At 44.1% G+C, this 17,029-nt stretch overlaps 1 pseudogene across 1 annotated transcript; it reads right to left on the bottom strand.

Moving 5' to 3' along the window:
- Nucleotides 1–3,346: 3,346 nt before the first annotated feature.
- Nucleotides 3,347–5,313, bottom strand: LOC128582036 (ornithine decarboxylase-like; annotated as a pseudogene). Its single transcript, XR_008378973.1, has one exon. The product of XR_008378973.1 is annotated as an ornithine decarboxylase-like (transcript).
- Nucleotides 5,314–17,029: the final 11,716 nt, after the last annotated feature.

Raw genomic sequence — 17,029 nt, forward strand, 5'->3', positions numbered from 1 at the left:
CAGTCCCCTGATGATCCCCCTGAGTAGCTGGAACTACAAGTATGTGCCATGATGTTGGGCTAGTTTTTTCTATTTTTAGTGCAGTGGGTTGTGCTCTTGCTCAGGCTGATCTCCGACTCTTGTGCTCAAGAGATCCACCTGCCTTGGCCTCCCACAGTGCTAGGATTATAGGCATGAACTACTGTGCTGGGCAATTACATTTCTATAACCCTTTTGATGTTTTCTAGAAATGTTGACATAATTACAAAGTAAAATAAGAAAAATAGAAGTTGAAGCACCAAATATATTTTGAAACCCAAAGTATTCCATTTGAAACCCAAGTATTCATCAAAGGGAAAATCTCTTCCAGTTTACAGAGTTTCAGCTTCCCTAAATGATACCCACTAAGTCCTCCTAACATGGCCCCACTGGAAAAGAATCAACAACTAAGTTTGCTTCTTTGTCCTAAAATGCAACATCACTCGTTTAATTTTACATTTAAAAAGTGGGCTTGTTCTCTAAAAATGAACTGAATTCAAACAACTTTAAAATTACATATCAGGCTTGGCGCCTGTGGCTCAAGCGGCTAAGGCACCAGCCACATACACCTGAGCTAGTGGGTTCGAATCCAGCCCAGGCCCACCAAACAACAATGATGGCTGCAACCAAAACTAGCCAGGCATTGTGGTGGACGTCTGTGGTCCCAGCTACTTGGGAGGCAGAGGCAGGAGAATCGCTTGAGCCCAGGAGTAAGAGGTTGCTGTGAGCTGGCACCGTGAGGATGACAGCTTGAGGCTGTGTCTCAAAAAAAAAAAAAAAAAAAATTACATATCAAAGGTATAGCGACCAGGGACAGTGAAGCCAAGTGGCTATTGGTGTGGCCCTTCAGACCGCCTGGGTTCAGATTTCAGCTTTGCAACTTACTGGTCAGTTATCTGTGTGCCTCAGTTTCCTGATCGGTTAAATGGTTAAGTTTCTACCTCCCAGGGCACTTTATACATTAAACGAATTACTGTGAATAAACTGCATAACAGTGCCTGAAATGTAAGAATGACTGTGCACACAACGCTTCTTGACTCAGTGCTACATGCAGCACAGCACTCAGAGGGCCCCAAAAATAGTGTAAAGAAACATAAATGGGAATAGAACAAAAAAGCAAAAGCATCCCCTCCAGTAAATTTTCAACCATTTTTTTTTTGTTTTTTTTTTTTTTGTAGAGACAGAGTCTCACCTTATCACCCTCGGTAGAGTGCCGTGGCGTCACACAGCTCACAGCAACCTCCAATTCCTGGGCTTAGGTGATTCTCTTAACTCAGCCTCCCAAGTAGCTGGGACTACAGGCACCCACCACAACGCCCAGCTATTTTTTTGTTGCAGTTTGGCCAGGGCTGGGTTTGAACCCACCACCCACGGCATATGGGGCTGGCGCCCTACCCGTTGAGCCACAGGCGCCGCCCAATTTTCAACCATTGTATATGTAGTCCTGAATATAAGAAATATAACAATTTGGTCAGATGTTCTAGGATTACCTAAATAAAAACACACAGAGACATGATTACCAAGGATACATTTATTTTATTTGTATTTATTTATTTACCTTTTTTTAATTAAGACAGAGTCTTAGGCTGTGGCTCAGAGTGCTGTGGCATCATAGTTCACAGCCACTTCAAGTCTTGGGCTCAGAAGACCCTCCAGCCTCAGCCGTCTGAGAAGCTGGACTCCAGCATGTGCCATGCTGCTCAGCTAGCTCTTCTCATTTTAATGGAGACTAGTTTCTCTCTTGCTTAGCCTGGTCTCCAACTCTTGAGCTCAAGCTGTCCACCCACCACTGCCTCCACAAGTACTTGAATTTCAGGCATGAGCCACTGTGCCCCACTTTTTTGTTTCTTTGAGACAGAGTCTCATTTTATAGCCCTGGGCACAGTGCTATGGTGTCATAGCTCACAGCAACTTCAAACTCTCGGGCTAAAGCGATTCTCTTGCCTCAGCCTCCCAAGTAGCTGGGACTACAGTAGCCCGCTACAACACCTGGCTCAGGCTGATCTCGAAACTGTGAGCTCAGGCAATCCACCCGCCGGGGCCACCCAGAATGCTGGGCTCACAGTTATGAGCCACCACACCCAACCTCTGTGACCCACTTTTGTTGGGGATTTTCCCATCTAACTTCCTCAGGAAGATTTTTTTTTCATGTATATTCTGTAGCTCTTTTATTTGCCGTTATCATGGGGATTACATTTAACATCCTAAAGTTATAACACTCTAATTTGAATTTATACCCTCTTAACTTCAATAACATACAAAATTCTACTCCTTTACTGCTCTGCTTCTAACCCTTTTAGTTATTTACCTCAAAAACTTACTTCTTTCTACACTGTGTCTGGCACCCCAAAACATAAAATAATAACTTACTCTTTTGGTGTTTCTGTTTGTTGCTTAGAGATGGACACTGTGTTGTCCACATTGGCCCTGAATTTCTGGGCTCTAGTAATTCTCCTGCCTCAGCCTCCTGAATAGCTAGGACTACAGACATGCACCACTGTGCTTGGCTTAATAATTTTTTTTTAATGCTATAGCCTCTCTCTTTCTTTCTTTTTTTTTTAAATTATTATTAAATCATAGCTGTGTACAGTAATATGATCATGGGGCACCATACATTGGTTTTATATACCTTTTGACATGTTTTCACCACACTGGTTAACACAGCCTTCCTGGCATTTTCTTAGTTATTGTGTTAAGACATTTATATTCCACATTTACTAAGTTTCACATGTACCCTTGTAAGATGCACTGTAGGTGTGGTCCCACCAATCACCCTCCCTCTGCCCATCCTCCCTCCTCCCCTCTCCTCCTTTTCCTCCTTCCCCATATTCTTAGGCTATAATTAACTTATAGCTTTCATATGAAAGCCATAAATTAGTTTCATAGTAGGGCTGAGTACATTGGATACTTTTTCTTCCACTCTTAAGATACTTTGCTAAGAAGATTATGTTCCAGCTCCATCCATGTAAACATGAAAGAGGTAAAGTCTCCATCTTTCTTTAAGGCTGCATAATATTTCATGGTGTACATATACCAAAATTTATTTTTTTTTTATTTTTTTTTTTTGTAGAGACAGAGTATCACTGTACTGCCCTCAGGTAGAGTGCCATGGCGTTACATGGCTCACAGCAACCCCTGACTCTTGGGCTTACGCGATTCTCTTGCCTCAGCCTCCCGAGCAGCTGGGACTACAGACGCCCGCCACAACGCCCGGCTATTTTTTTGTTGTTGTTGCAGTTTGGCTGGGGCTGGGTTTGAACCCGCCACCCTCGGCATATGGGGCCGGCGCCCTACTCACTGAGCCACAGGCGCCGCCCATATACCAAAATTTTTTTTTTTTTTTTATTTCAAGATACTTTATTCTTAAAACAGGTCACAACACTAAGCTTTTGGCCCATTCTGCCACTGTACAAGCTACAAATGCTTGCTGAGCAGCGGAGAGGCGCTCTTTCATAGCATGTCTGAAAAGTGAATAAAAATCCATATAAAACAAATATTCAAATAGTTTCCATAGGAACACAGATAAGTGTGACCCCATCTCCTAATCTTACATATTGCTGCATCAGTGCCAACTCTACTCTTACAAAGACATTTCAAAACTAGAAATAATTAAGTTAAATGGTCCCCCCAAATCCCTTCATTCAAGCTAAACTCGCAGTGAACAGCTACAGAATGATATCTACACATTAATACTGGCTGAAGCACAAGTTGCTGGGGGACGTTTCATTCCACTTTCCCAAGCACAAGACACAGGCAGAGTGCCAGCATCCTGCTCTTCTACTTCAGGTAGGGAGTTGGGGTTCTGGATTTGTTGCATGAGTTGCCACGTCAGTCCTGACATCACATAGTAGATAGTCGGCCTCTGGAATCCATTGAAAGTAGAAGCAGCAGCTACAGTGTAAGCACCCATATTTTCAAAGAGCATCCAGTCGCCCACATGCATTTCTGGCAGGTCACAGCGCTCAACAATCCGGTCAAGGCCATCACATGTTGGTCCCCATATGCTGGATGAATAATACTTCTCATCTGGTTTAGGTCTCTTTTGCAGAAGAGGCTTTACATGAGCATGATCATAAAGGATGCAATTAAATGATCCATATACTCCATCATTCACGTAATACATAAAGGTTTGTTCACTGGACTCATCTTCATCATCAGAGCCTATCTGTTCCTTTAATACAAGTTTTTTGGCAATGATATTAACTGCAAGTGTGAAAGCTGATGCAACATAATATCTGCCTGGCTCAGCTATGATTCTCACTCCAGAGTCTGATGGAAAGTACTTGTCCAATGCTGGGTTGATTACACCAGTGATCTCTTCAAATTTAAGCTTCACATCCTCAGATCCAGGAAAGCCACCGCCAATATCAAGCAGGTACATGCTGAAACCAACCTCAGCTCCCATGTCAAAGACACAGCGGGCATCAGAGATTGCCTGCACGAAGGTCTCAGGATCAGTACAGCCACTTCCTACGTGGAAGCTGACACCAATGACATCAATATTTAGCTCTTTTGCCCGTTCCAAAAGAAGTCTGCTGGCTTTGAGTGTGGCACCAAATTTAACACTGAGTCGACAGACTGCTTTGGAATCATCAGTGGCAATCCACAAAACCAACTTGGCCTTTGGATGTGCTCTGGCAACTTTCATCAACTCAACTTCACTGTCAAAAGTCATCATCTGGACTCCATTATTGGCAGCGTACTTAATTTGAGACACTTGTTTACAAGGATTTGCATAGATAATCCTCTCTGGAGGCACTCTGAGACTCTGCACCAATTGTATTTCAGTCTTGCTGGCACAGTCAAATCCTGTCCCAATGGCAGCGAGGGTCTTCACAATGGCTCTACTGTCATTACATTTGAAGAAGAGGAAACTTCATTGATTTTTTGGTCCAGAATATCCTTGGCAGTAAAACCTTCATCAAGCAAGTGGCAGTCAAACTCTTCATTACTAATGTTGTTCATGGTTTCTTGATGTTTCTTTGAAAAACTAAGAGATGGAATTTAAAAAGAAATACTTCCAGCTTCTCACAAAGGCAATTCTCCAGGAATTCTGAATCCCACTGCGTGTGTCCTCCGAGCAACAGCGGAAACATTCTCAGAGTATCCGGGCGCCGCAGGCCAGCCCCATGGAGAAGCCAGGAAGCCGCCGCCCGCGCAGAGCCGGAGCCGGAGCCGCAGGAGCGCTCGGCCGCCCCCGCCGCACCCGTCAGCGCCTGGCTCCCGCCTGCCGGAGACGCCGGCCCGAGGTGGCGCTGGAGCAGCTGGCAGAGGGGCGGCCGGGGCGGCGACTTCAGGGACTGACCCATATACCAAAATTTATTAATCCATTCGTGGATTGATGGGCACTTGGGCTTTTTCCATGACTTAGAAATTATTAGTTGGGCTTCAGTAAACATTCTGGTACAAATATCTTTGTTATAATGTGATTTGGGGTCTTCTGGGTATATACATAATAGAGGAATTATAGGATTGAATGGCAGGTCTATTTTCAGATCTCTAAGTGTTCTCCAAACATCTTTCCAAAAGGAATGTATTAATTTGCATTCCCACCAGCAGTGTAGAAGTGTTCCCTTTTCTCCACATCCACGCCAACATCTCTGGTCTTGGGATTTTGTAATATGGGCTAATCTTACTGGAGTTAGATGATATCTCAAAGTAGTTTTGATTTGCATTTCTCTGATGATTAAGGATGATGAGCATTTTTTCATGTGCATAGGCCATGCGCCTGTCTTCTTCAGAGAAGTTTCTCTTCAAGTCCCTTGCCCAGCCTGAGATGGGATCACTTGTTCTTTTCTTGCTAATACGTTTGAGTTCTCTGTGGATTCTTGTTATTAAACCTTTGTGGGAGACATAACCTGCAAATATCTTCTCCCATTCTGAGGGCTGTCTGCTTGCTTAACTTACTGTGTTCATGGCTGTGCAGAAGCTTTTTAGTTTGATCAGGTCCCAGTAGTGTATTTTTGAAGCTGCTTCAGTTGCTGGGGGGGGGGGGGGGATCCTCCTCATAAAATATTCTGCCAGTCTAATTTCTTCAAGAGTTTGCCCTGCAGTTTCATCTAGTATTTTTATAGTTTCATGTCTTGAGTTTAAATCTTTAATCCAGTGAGAGTCTATCTTAGTTAATGGTGAAAAGTGTGGGTCCAGTTTCAGTCTTCTACAGGTCACCAGCCAGTTCACCCAGCACCATTTGTTAAATACGGAATCATTTCCCCACTGAATGTTTTTAATTGGCTTGTCAAAGATCAAATAACGGTAAGTAGCTGGGTTCATCTCTTGGTTCTCTATTCTGTTCCAGACATCTACCTCTCTGTTTTTGTGCCAGTACCATGGTGTTTTGATCACTATTGATTTATAGTATAGTCTGAGGCCGGGAGCGTTATTCCTCCTGCTTTGTTTTTATTTCTGAGTAAAGTTTTGGCTATTCAAGGCTTTTTCTAATTCCATATAAAACAAAGTATTATTTTTTCAAGATCTTTAAAGTATGACAGTGGAGCTTTAATAGGGATTGCATTAAAATTGTATATTGCTTTGGGTAGTATGGACATTTTAACAATGTTGATTCTTCCCAGCCATTAGCATGGTGTGTTTTTCCATTTGTTAACATTTTCAGCTATTTCTTTTCTTAGAGTTTCATAGTTCTCTTTATAGAGATCTTTCACGTCCTTTGTTAGATAAACTCCCAAATATTTCATCTTCTTTGGCACTACTGTGAATGGGATAGAGTCCTTAACTGTTTTTTCAGCTTGACTATTATTGGTATATATAAAGGCTACCGATTTATGAATGTTGATTTTGTAACCTGAGACGCTGCTGTATTCCTTGATCACTTCTAAGAGTTTTGTAGTAGAATCCCTGGTGTTTTCCAGATATACAATCATATCATCTGTGAAGAGCAAAAGTTTGATCTCTTCTGACCCTATATGGATACCCTTGATTGCCTTTTCTTCCCTAATTGTGGAGGCTAAAACTTCCATTACAATGTTAAAGCACAGTGGAGACAATGGGCTACCTTGCCTGGTTCCTGATCTGAGTGGAAATGATTTCAATTTAACTCCATTCAATATGATATTGGCTGTGGGTTTGCTGTAGATGGTCTCTATCAGTTTAAGAAATGTCCCTTCTATAGCAATTTGCTTAAGTGTTCTGATCATGAAAGGATGCTGGATATTATCAAAAGCATTTTCTGCATCAATTGAGAGAATCATATGGTCTTTGTTTTTTAAATTGTTTATGTGCTGAATTATACTTATAGATTTACGGATATTGAACCAGCCTTGAGACCCTGGAATAAAACCGACTTGGTCATGATGTATAATTTGTTTGATGTGTTGCTGGATTCTGTTTGTTAGGATCTTGTTGAATATTTTTGCATCTATATTCATTAGTGATATTGGTCTATAATTTTCTTTTCTTGTTGGGTCTTTTCCTGTTTGGGGATCAGGATGATGTTTACTTCATAGAATGTGTTGGGTAGTCTTCCTTCTTTTTCTACATTTTGGAACAGGTTGAGTAATAGGTACTAATTCCTCTTTAAAGGTTTGGTAGAATTCTGACGTGAAGCCATCTGGTCCTGGGCTTTTCTTTTTAGGGATATTTTGTATGGTTGATGTTATTTCAGAACTCGATATAGGCCTGTTCAACATTTCCACTTCATTCTGGCTAAGTCTTAGAAGGTGGTGTGCTTCCAAGTATTGGTCAATTTCCTTCAGATTTTCATATTTCTGAGAATAAAGTTTCTTGTAATATTCATTAAGGATTTTTTGTATTTCTGAGGAGTCTCTTGTTATTTCGTCTTTGTCATTTCTGATTGATGAAATTAGAGATTTTACTCTTTTTTTTCCTGGTTAGGTTAGCCAAAGGTTTATCTATTTCATTGACTTTTTCAAAAAACCAACTTTTTGATTTATTGATCTGTTGTATAATCCTTTTGTTTTCAATTTCATTTAATTCTGTTCTAATTTTGTATTTCTTTTCTTTTACTGGGTTTGGATTGGAATGTTCTTCCTTTTCCAGTTGCTTGAGATGTCCTAGTAAGTTGTTAACTTCCTCTGTTTCTGTTCTCTTGAGGAAGGCTTGCAGTGCTATAAATTTCCCTCTTAGGACTGCCTTTACGGTATCCCAGAGGTTCTGATAATTCATGTCTTCATTGTTGTTTTGGTCCAAAAATTTGGTAATTTCCTTCTTAATCTCATCTATGACCCAGCTATCATTCAGCATAAGGGTATTTAACTACCATGTTTTTGTATGAATATGCAGATTCCTATTGTTACTGAGTTCAACTTTTATTCCATGGTGGTCCAAGAAGATGCAAGGAATAATTTCTATTCTTTTAAATTTACTGCGGTTAGACTTGTGACCTAAGATAAGATCGATTTTGGAGTATGTTCCATGGGCTGATGAGAAGAATGTGTATTCAGTTTTGTTAGGATGAAATGTTCTGGAGATGTCTGCTAAATCCAAATGTTGGATGGTTAGGTTTAAATCTAAAATTTCTTTGCTCAGCTTCTTATTGGAGGATCTATCCAACACTGCCAAAGAAGTGTTAAAATCTCTATTAGGGAGCTGGAGGAAATCAAGTTGCTCATGTCTGTTAGAGTTTCTCTTATAAATTGAGGTGCATTCTGGTTGGGTGCATAAATACTAATAATTGAAATCTCATCATATTGAGTTTTACCCTTAACAAATATGAAGTGACCCTTCTTATCCTTCCTTACTTTTGTTGGTTTAAAGCCTATTGTATCTGCAAATAGAATGCAACACCTGCTTTTTTCTGATTTCCGTTTGCCTGAAATATGGACAACCATCCCTTCACCCTGAGTCTATATTTAAGGTAAGATGAGATTCTTGTATGCAGCAAATATCTGGCCTGAGTTTTTGTATCCAGTCAGCAAACCTGTGCCTCTTTAGATGACAGTTTAAGGCATTCACATTAATGGAGAATATTGATAAGCCTGGTGAAATTTTGGGTATCGAGCTTTTCAAAAGTCCAGTGAACATTTTTAATCCTTTCACCACTGTGGAAGTTGAAGTTTGATCAAAAGTTTCTGAGTGAATTTACTTTTGTGGTAGAGGATTGTGCTGGTCATTATGGAGAATAGGTCTGAGAATATCCTGAAGAGCTGGTTTAGTTATGGCAAATTTCTTCAACATGTGAATGTCATTAAAGTATTTAGATTCTCCATCATAAATGAAACTGGGTTCAGGATCCTGGGTTGAAAGTTATTTTGTTTTAGGAGATTAAAAGTCAATGACCACCCTCTTCTGGCTTGAAAGGTTTCAGCAGAGAGATCTGCAGTCATTCTAATATTCTTCCCTTTGTAGATTATGGTTTTCTTACGTCTGGCTGCTTTCAGAATTTTCTCCTTCGTATTAACTTCTGTGAAGTTAATTATGATGTGCCTGGGGGATGTCTTATTTGGGTTGAGTTGTGCTGGTATTCTGAAACTGTCTGAATTTGATTCTGAATTTCAAATCTCTTGGCATGTCTGGAAAATTCTCTTTCTTAATTTCATGGAGAAGAGCCTCTGTGTCTTGTGAAGCCACTTCATCGCTTTCAGGGATTCCAATGAGGTGGGTATTAGCCTTCTTCAAATTATCCCAGAGCTCTTTGAGAGAATGATCCATTTTTGCTCTCCATTTCTCTTCCTCTTTGAAAGTTTGGGAGCATTCAAAGGCTTTGTCTTCAATGTCGGAAATACTTTCTTTTGCTTGCTCCACTCTGTTACTAAGGGATTCTACTGTATTTTTCAGATCTTTGACAGTTGCAAATTCTTGCTTCAATGTGTCAAAATCTTTGGTGCTTTTGTCTAAAATTTGTTAAATTCTTGAGACAACTTTTGAATTTCTCCTCGAATTTCTAATTCCAACTTTTCCTCCATTCCATTAATCTTGTTTGCAATCCAAATTCTGAATTCGGTTTCTGACATCTCGGCCATCTGTTTATGAAGGGGATCTTCAGTTACATCTGCCATCTTTCCTTGTGGAGGTTGATCTACTCTGGTTATTCATGTTACCAGAGTTTTTCCACTGATTCCACCCTATGATTATTTTACACCGTTTGACTAGATGAGTGGATAAAGAAAAGTTGGGTTTGGGGCTCCAGGAGTAGTGATTAACCAGCCCTTTGCCCAAAGGCTGGGACCGGTGTCTATACCTTTTCCCCTGGAGCTTTGCCGAGGACCCGTACAGTGCTACGGCCTGAGAAACTGGGGACCTGCTGTGTGTGGTGGGATTAAGGGGCTCTGTCTTGTTTTCAGCTGGTCTCTGTTTGACCCTAGTGAAACAGTTATTCTGGGTTGAAGTCTCAGCTGTGGAGAAATACCAGCAATTAAGTCACCCCACCCCCCCACAGGCAACAATTTGAAAAGGAAAATCAAACCTTACTACAACCACACACCCAGGGCACCACTTGGGTAGTCCTCAGGTGATTGGCCCAGTTCAAGAGGTCCAAATCAATTCTCTCAGTCAGCACCTGTCAGATGGGAGAGTTTAAAAGGTCTCTGGCAACTAGATCGCAGGGGTCTGCTGGCAACTCAAATATGACTTGCTCTGGTGTTCTGTGAAGTCAGGAGGATCCATCCAGCAAATAGATTAATCTGGGACAGTTGATGCCTCTTTCCCCACCTTGCACCTGTCACACCCAGTCACTGATAACCCCGCAGGGCTGTGACCCAGTTGCCTCCATTGAGCAGATACTCCAGGTGTTTGCACCTGCCTGAATCAGAAGGAGATCTATGTCTCCTCAGGCAGGCCACTGCTTTCTGCCACTATCCGGCAGGGGGAGGTCAGGCCTGACAACCTCGGGTGCTTAATGGAGGCTGGGGCTGTTCACTCAGTTCCATCCCCACCCCTTATTGATGTTACTGACAGAACAGAACAACTTTGCAGAATTTCTGTCCCAGCTAAATTTCCCTGCAGAAGAGAAGCTGTTTTGAGTTCACAGAACCTGCACCTCAGGCCCTGTCTGTGCTGATGTCCGGTCTCAGCTGTAGTTTGTATTCGCAGCATGGTTACCTGTCAGTTCCAGCCTCTGCTTGCCCTCCTTTGTCTGGGCTAATGATCCCCTGGGGGCCGGGTGCGTCTTAGGCTCAGTAAAGCGGTCCTCTGGGTCAGCCCCACCCTAGGAATCTGCCAGCTCTGCGCATGTGTTTTCTAGTCCCCGCACTCCACCCAGGCTGGTACTGCCTCAGGCAAACCCTTTACTCATGGGGTCTCCGTTTCCATCCCAGATCTGTTCCGCTGGTGGTCGCCACCTGAGAAGATGCCCAGCCTCCTCTTGTTGCCCAGAGAGACAGGGGGTGTGACTCCGGAATATCCAGGAGTGAGCCCTATTGTTGCCAAAAATGGCTGTTGCTCTGTGCCTCAGGGCACCGCCACTCCTGTGTGGTTCCCTCTCAGCTGACCATCCTCTCCTCACTCCTGTGCCACAGAATCAGCACTGACCAGCAGGTATATCTTTTGTTTGTATCTTTGGGGTTGCAGCTTGCCTCAGCAGGGTTGATATGTGTTCTTCAACCTTCTCTCTCCGCACAGCTCAAATCCACCAGGTTACTTGCTAAATTTCTGTTCTTTAACTCTCCTTCTGGATGGGAGCCTCTGTGGAAAGCTGGCTTCAGTCAGCCATCTTGTCTCTGCCTCCAGGAAGATTGATCTAAGTTTTCCTTTTTTGTAGAAGTGCCTTTTTCTGGCTTTTGTGTTAGTGTAATGATAGCTTCATCACATGAATTTGGAGCCAAGTGTGCTGGTTCATGCCTGTAATCCTTGCACTTTGGGAAGCTGAGGTGGAAGGATTGCTTGAAGCCAGCAGTTGGAGACCAGCAAGAGCGAGACCCCATTTAAGAAAATTAGCCAGCCATAGTGGCACATACCAACTAGTAGTCCCCGCTACATGGCAGGCTGAGGCAGGAGGATCATTGGAACCCAGGAATGGGAGGCTGCAGGGAGCCATGATGCTGCTGCTGCACTCCAGCCCAGGAGAAAGAGCAAAACTGTCTCAAAACATCAATCAATAAATGGAAACAAAAGGAGAATGAAGGCTCAGCAGCCATGCTCAGTGGGCAGGGTGCTGGCCACATACAAATACACCAGGGCTAGTGGGTTCAAACCTGATGTGGGCCTGCTAAAAACGACAACTACAACAAAAAAATGCCATGGCGTCACAGCTCACAGCAACCTCAAACTCCTGGGCTCAAGCAATCCTCTTGCCTCAGCCTCCCAAGTAGCTGGAACTATAGGCCCTTGCCACAAGGCCTGGCTGTTCTTTTTTAGAGATGGGGTCTCACTGATGCTCAGAGTCGTCTGCAACTCCTGAGCTCAAGCAATCCACTCACCTCCACCTCCCAGAATGCTAGGATTACCTGGCCATTTTTTCATTTCTAAATCAAAGCACTTTGCTGCTCCCTTGTTAGTCCTGCATTTCCAATCACCTAAATACTTGAAAGTCTCATTCCATGGCACCAAACCTGTGTGTTGTGAGAGCTGGTGCAATGTGACTGAAGTCAGGGGTCTTGATACTTTTACTCTCTGCCTTTTGTCATTATTTAAAACAAAACCAAAAAACACTCCTTGTTATGTCACTAACAAAACCAAAAAACACTCCTTGTTATGTCACTAACAAAACCAAAAAATACTCTTTATGTCAGAAAAAGGGTACTATTAAAAAAACAGTGAATTGGCAGAGCAGTGCCTCACACCTGTGATCCCAGCACTCCGGAAGGTGGGGCCCAGTGACTCACACCTGTGATCCCAGCACTCTGGGAGGTGGGGCCCAGTGACTCACACCTGTGATCCCAGCACTCCGGAAGGTGGGGCCCAGTGACTCACACCTGTGATCCCAGCACTCCGGAAGGTGGGGCCCAGTGACTCACACCTGTGATCCCAGCACTCTGGGAGGCCGGGTACAGTGACTCACCTATGATCCCAGCACTCCGGGAGGTGGGGCCCAGTGACTCACACCTGTGATCCCAGCACTCCGGGAGGTGGGGCCCAGTGACTCACACCTGTGATCCCAGCACTCTGGGAGGTGGGGCCCAGTGACTCACACCTGTGATCCCAGCACTCTGGGAGGCCGGGCACAGTGACTCACACCTATGATCCCAGCACTCCGGGAGGTGGGGCCCAGTGACTCACACCTATGATCCCAGCACTCAGGGAGGTGGCGCCCAGTGACTCACACCTGTGATCCCAGCACTCTGGGAGGCCGGGCATAGTGACTCACACCTATGATCCCTGCACTCTGAGAGGTGGGGCCCAGTGACTCACACCTGTGATCCCAGCACTCCGGGAGGTGGGGCCCAGTGACTCACACCTGTGATCCCAGCACTCTGGGAGGCCGGGTACAGTGACTCACACCTATGATCCCAGCACTCCGGGAGGTGGGGCGCAGTGACTCACACCTGTGATCCCAGCACACCGGGAGGTGGGGCCCAGTGACTCACACCTATGATCCCAGCACTCCAGGAGGTGGGGCCCAGTGACTCACACCTGTGATCCCAGCACTCCGGGAGGTGGGGCCCAGTGACTCACACCTGTGATCCCAGCACTCTGGGAGGCCAGGCATAGTGACTCACACCTATGATCCCTGCACTCTGGGAGGTGGGGCCCAGTGACTCACACCTGTGATCCCAGCACTCTGGGAGGCCGGGCACAGTGACTCACACCTATGATCCCAGTACTCCGGGAGGTGGGGCCCAGTGACTCACACCTGTGATCCCAGCACTCTGGGAGGCCGGGCACAGTGACTCACACCTATGATCCCAGTACTCCGGGAGGTGGGGCCCAGTGACTCACACCTGTGATCCCAGCACTCTGGGAGGCCGGGCACAGTGACTCACACCTATGACCCCAGCACTCTGGGAGGTGGGGCCCAGTGACTCACACCTGTGATCCCAGCACTCTGGGAGGCTGGGCACAGTGACTCACACCTATGATCCCAGCACTCTGGGAGGTGGGGCCCAGTGATTCACACTTGTGATCCTAGCATTCTGGGAGGCTGGGCCCAGTGACTCATACCTGTGATCCCAGCACTCTGAGAGGCTAATGTGAGTGGATCACTTGAGCTCAGGAGATGGAGACCAGCCTGAGCAAGAGAAATCCTGTCTATAAAAAAAATAAATTAGCCGGGTGTTGTAGTTGGCACCTGTACTCCCAACTACTCAGGAAGCTGAGGCAGGAGAATTACTTGAGCCCAGGAGTTTGAAGTTGCTGTAGGCTGTCATGAGGCCAAGAGCACTCTATCCAGCCAAGGCAACAGAGATTCTGCCTCCAAAAAACAAATAAAAAAAAAACACAACAAACAAAATTAAAAAAACCAATAAAACCGCACAAATTATGAATCACACATGCCTTTTTCCTTTCTGGAAAACAGGAAACATGTTACTAGATTATGGGAGATTTTATCACATACCTGGTCTAAAGATAGGGATAGGGATGGGTGGTGCCTGTGGCTCAAGGAGTAGGGAGCTGGCCCCATATATCGGGGGTGGTGGGTTCAAACCCAGCCCCGGCCAAAACTGCAAACGGGTGACATGGAACACTGCCAGAAGTGAGGTACTATCCTCAGGGTCATAATTCACACAAACTTTTCAATACTCCTTTATAAAGAGGTGTTATATACAGCTCACAACTTAAAACTCAGGAACTGAAATAAGGATGTCTTTATTCATACTGTATTTTCTACAGTGATTCTGTGATTAAATAGGTTCTCTTTACACTTCTGTTGTTTTAACACAAGAGTAGGGTAGAAGAGGCTGACTTCAATAAAGGGTTTAATTCAAAGTATTCTGTTGACTTTTGTTATTAAGGTCTTGGCTACATTCACTTTAACAAAGAGACTATATCTACACAAGATGAAGTGGGGGGAAAAAACAAGGTAAAAGTAACCCAGACACTAGCAATAACACTTGTTACCACCCGTAAAACTGAGTAAATAGTTTTAAACAGAAAAGTAAATAGAAATGTTACCCAAACCTATTTAAAAGCCAGGAGCCATGGAAGGGGGGCTACCCACCCACCGCCGTGGCAGGTCTTGCAGGGATGCAGCTACTTCGAAAGAGCAAAGTAAAAAAGGAAAGAGTCCCTCTCCCCACGGCCTGTCAATGCTTCCAGAGTCAAACCAAAGGAAATCTCGGTTACCAGGACTCAAGGAGTAACACACATAAAAACATCCTTCAGGGCGGTGCCTGTGGCTCAGTGGGTGGGGCGCTGGCCCCAGATACTGAGGTTGGTGGGTTCAAACTCACTCCAAACTGCAACAAAAAAATACCCGGCATTGTGGCCAGCGCCTGTAGTCCCAGCTACTCAGGAGGCTGAGATGGAGGAGTTGGAGGTTGCTGTGAGCTGTGATGCCACAGCACTCTACTGAGGGCAACAAAGTGAGATTCTGTCTCAAAAAAAGAAAAAGAAAAATCCTTCTTCAAAGAAAGGCTCAAGGCAGCAAGGATAGGTTTAAAATTCCTAAACACTTAAACAAGTTTCTATTCAGTAACTACTAATGTACATTCCAAATTTCTATTTTTGTTTCATAAGCCTTCTAAAAACAAAAACTTACGGCTTCCAAAAAAAAAAAAAACTTACAATAACATGTCCATAAGAACAATAAAAATCTATTATGATCCAGTTGGGGGATAGAAGGAAGCTGGAGCGGGGAGGATGTATGGCAGGAGGGTGGGCCTGATGCAGGATCTCACCTCATGTGCACATTGGGAGGGCGTGTAACACGCCCCCTGGGTGAGGGGCTCTTCTACAAGTGGAATTTTACCCTGGAAGTCAGAACAATGTAACCCAAATATTGTACCCTCATATTGATTTGAATAAAGTTAAAAAAAAAAAAAATTACAGAAATTAGAGGGCCTAGACGGCACTCACCTCTTCAAACTAAAAAGATTTTAAAACTTCTAATATGAGGATTTTTCTAAAGGCAATGAAGTCTGGCCTATCCTTTTTCAGGTCTTTGGAGAGTATGTGCCCAGCACCCCTCTCAGATTAGAATCTGAGCCCAGGCTGCCTGGTCCCTCCCTATACAATACAGCACCTGACTCTCCTCCTGACACTTCCACAGGTTTCCACTCATGATGTACTCACCTGCTCCACCTGTCTTAGTCATTGGGATCACAACTGCTGTGTGGTAAAGCACTTTAAAAAAAAAATCATGGGCGGTGCCTGTGGCTCAAAGGAGTAGGGCACCAGCCCCATATGCCGGAGGTGGTGCCTTCAAACCCAGCCCTGGCCAAAAACTGCAAAAAAAAAAAAAAAAAATCATAGTGGCTAGTACTGTTATTTATGTTGCTAAAAGAAACAAACAATTTTAATACTAAATTTTCCCAGGGCTGGGCAGTGTGGCTCATGCCTGTAATCTCAGCACTTTGGGAGGCCAAGGTGGGTAGATTGCCAGGAGTTTGAGACCAGCCCAAGCAAGAGACCGACACCATCTCTAAAAATAGCCACATGTTGTGGCAGGCACCTATAGTCCTAGCTACTTGGGAGGCTGAGGCAAGAGAATCAGAAGCACTTGACCCCTCAAGTTTGAGGTTGCTGTAAGCTGTAACACCATGGCACTCTACCCAGGGGGACAAAGGGGACTCTGTCTCACACACACAAAAAATAATAATAAAGATCAGTATATCAAAGTTTCTTTGAAAATCCTTTGCTTATGGGAATTGTACATGATGTTAATAAAGATACCCAATAAAAACCTATAACCTGATGGGCTTTTTCTATCTTATACATTGTTACACACTAAATCATCAAACTTAGTACATACTATGCTTTCTTATTCTCTCTCATCCATTTACCAAAAGCAAAAAGTCTTGGGGGGGGGGGGATCAGTAACAATGCTTAAATCTAATTATACCCATCTTCTTCATTACCTCATAAAAGACTTGGAGATTCTTAGAGCACCTTGCAGTGACCAATATTTATTTTATTTTTTGAGCCTCAAGCTGTCACTCTGGGTAGAGTGCTGTGACATCACAGCTCACAGCAACCTCCAACTCCTGGGCTCGAGCGATTC

Source organism: Nycticebus coucang, chromosome 3 (genome assembly GCF_027406575.1).
Source record: "Nycticebus coucang isolate mNycCou1 chromosome 3, mNycCou1.pri, whole genome shotgun sequence".
Taxonomy (NCBI): domain Eukaryota; kingdom Metazoa; phylum Chordata; class Mammalia; order Primates; family Lorisidae; genus Nycticebus; species Nycticebus coucang.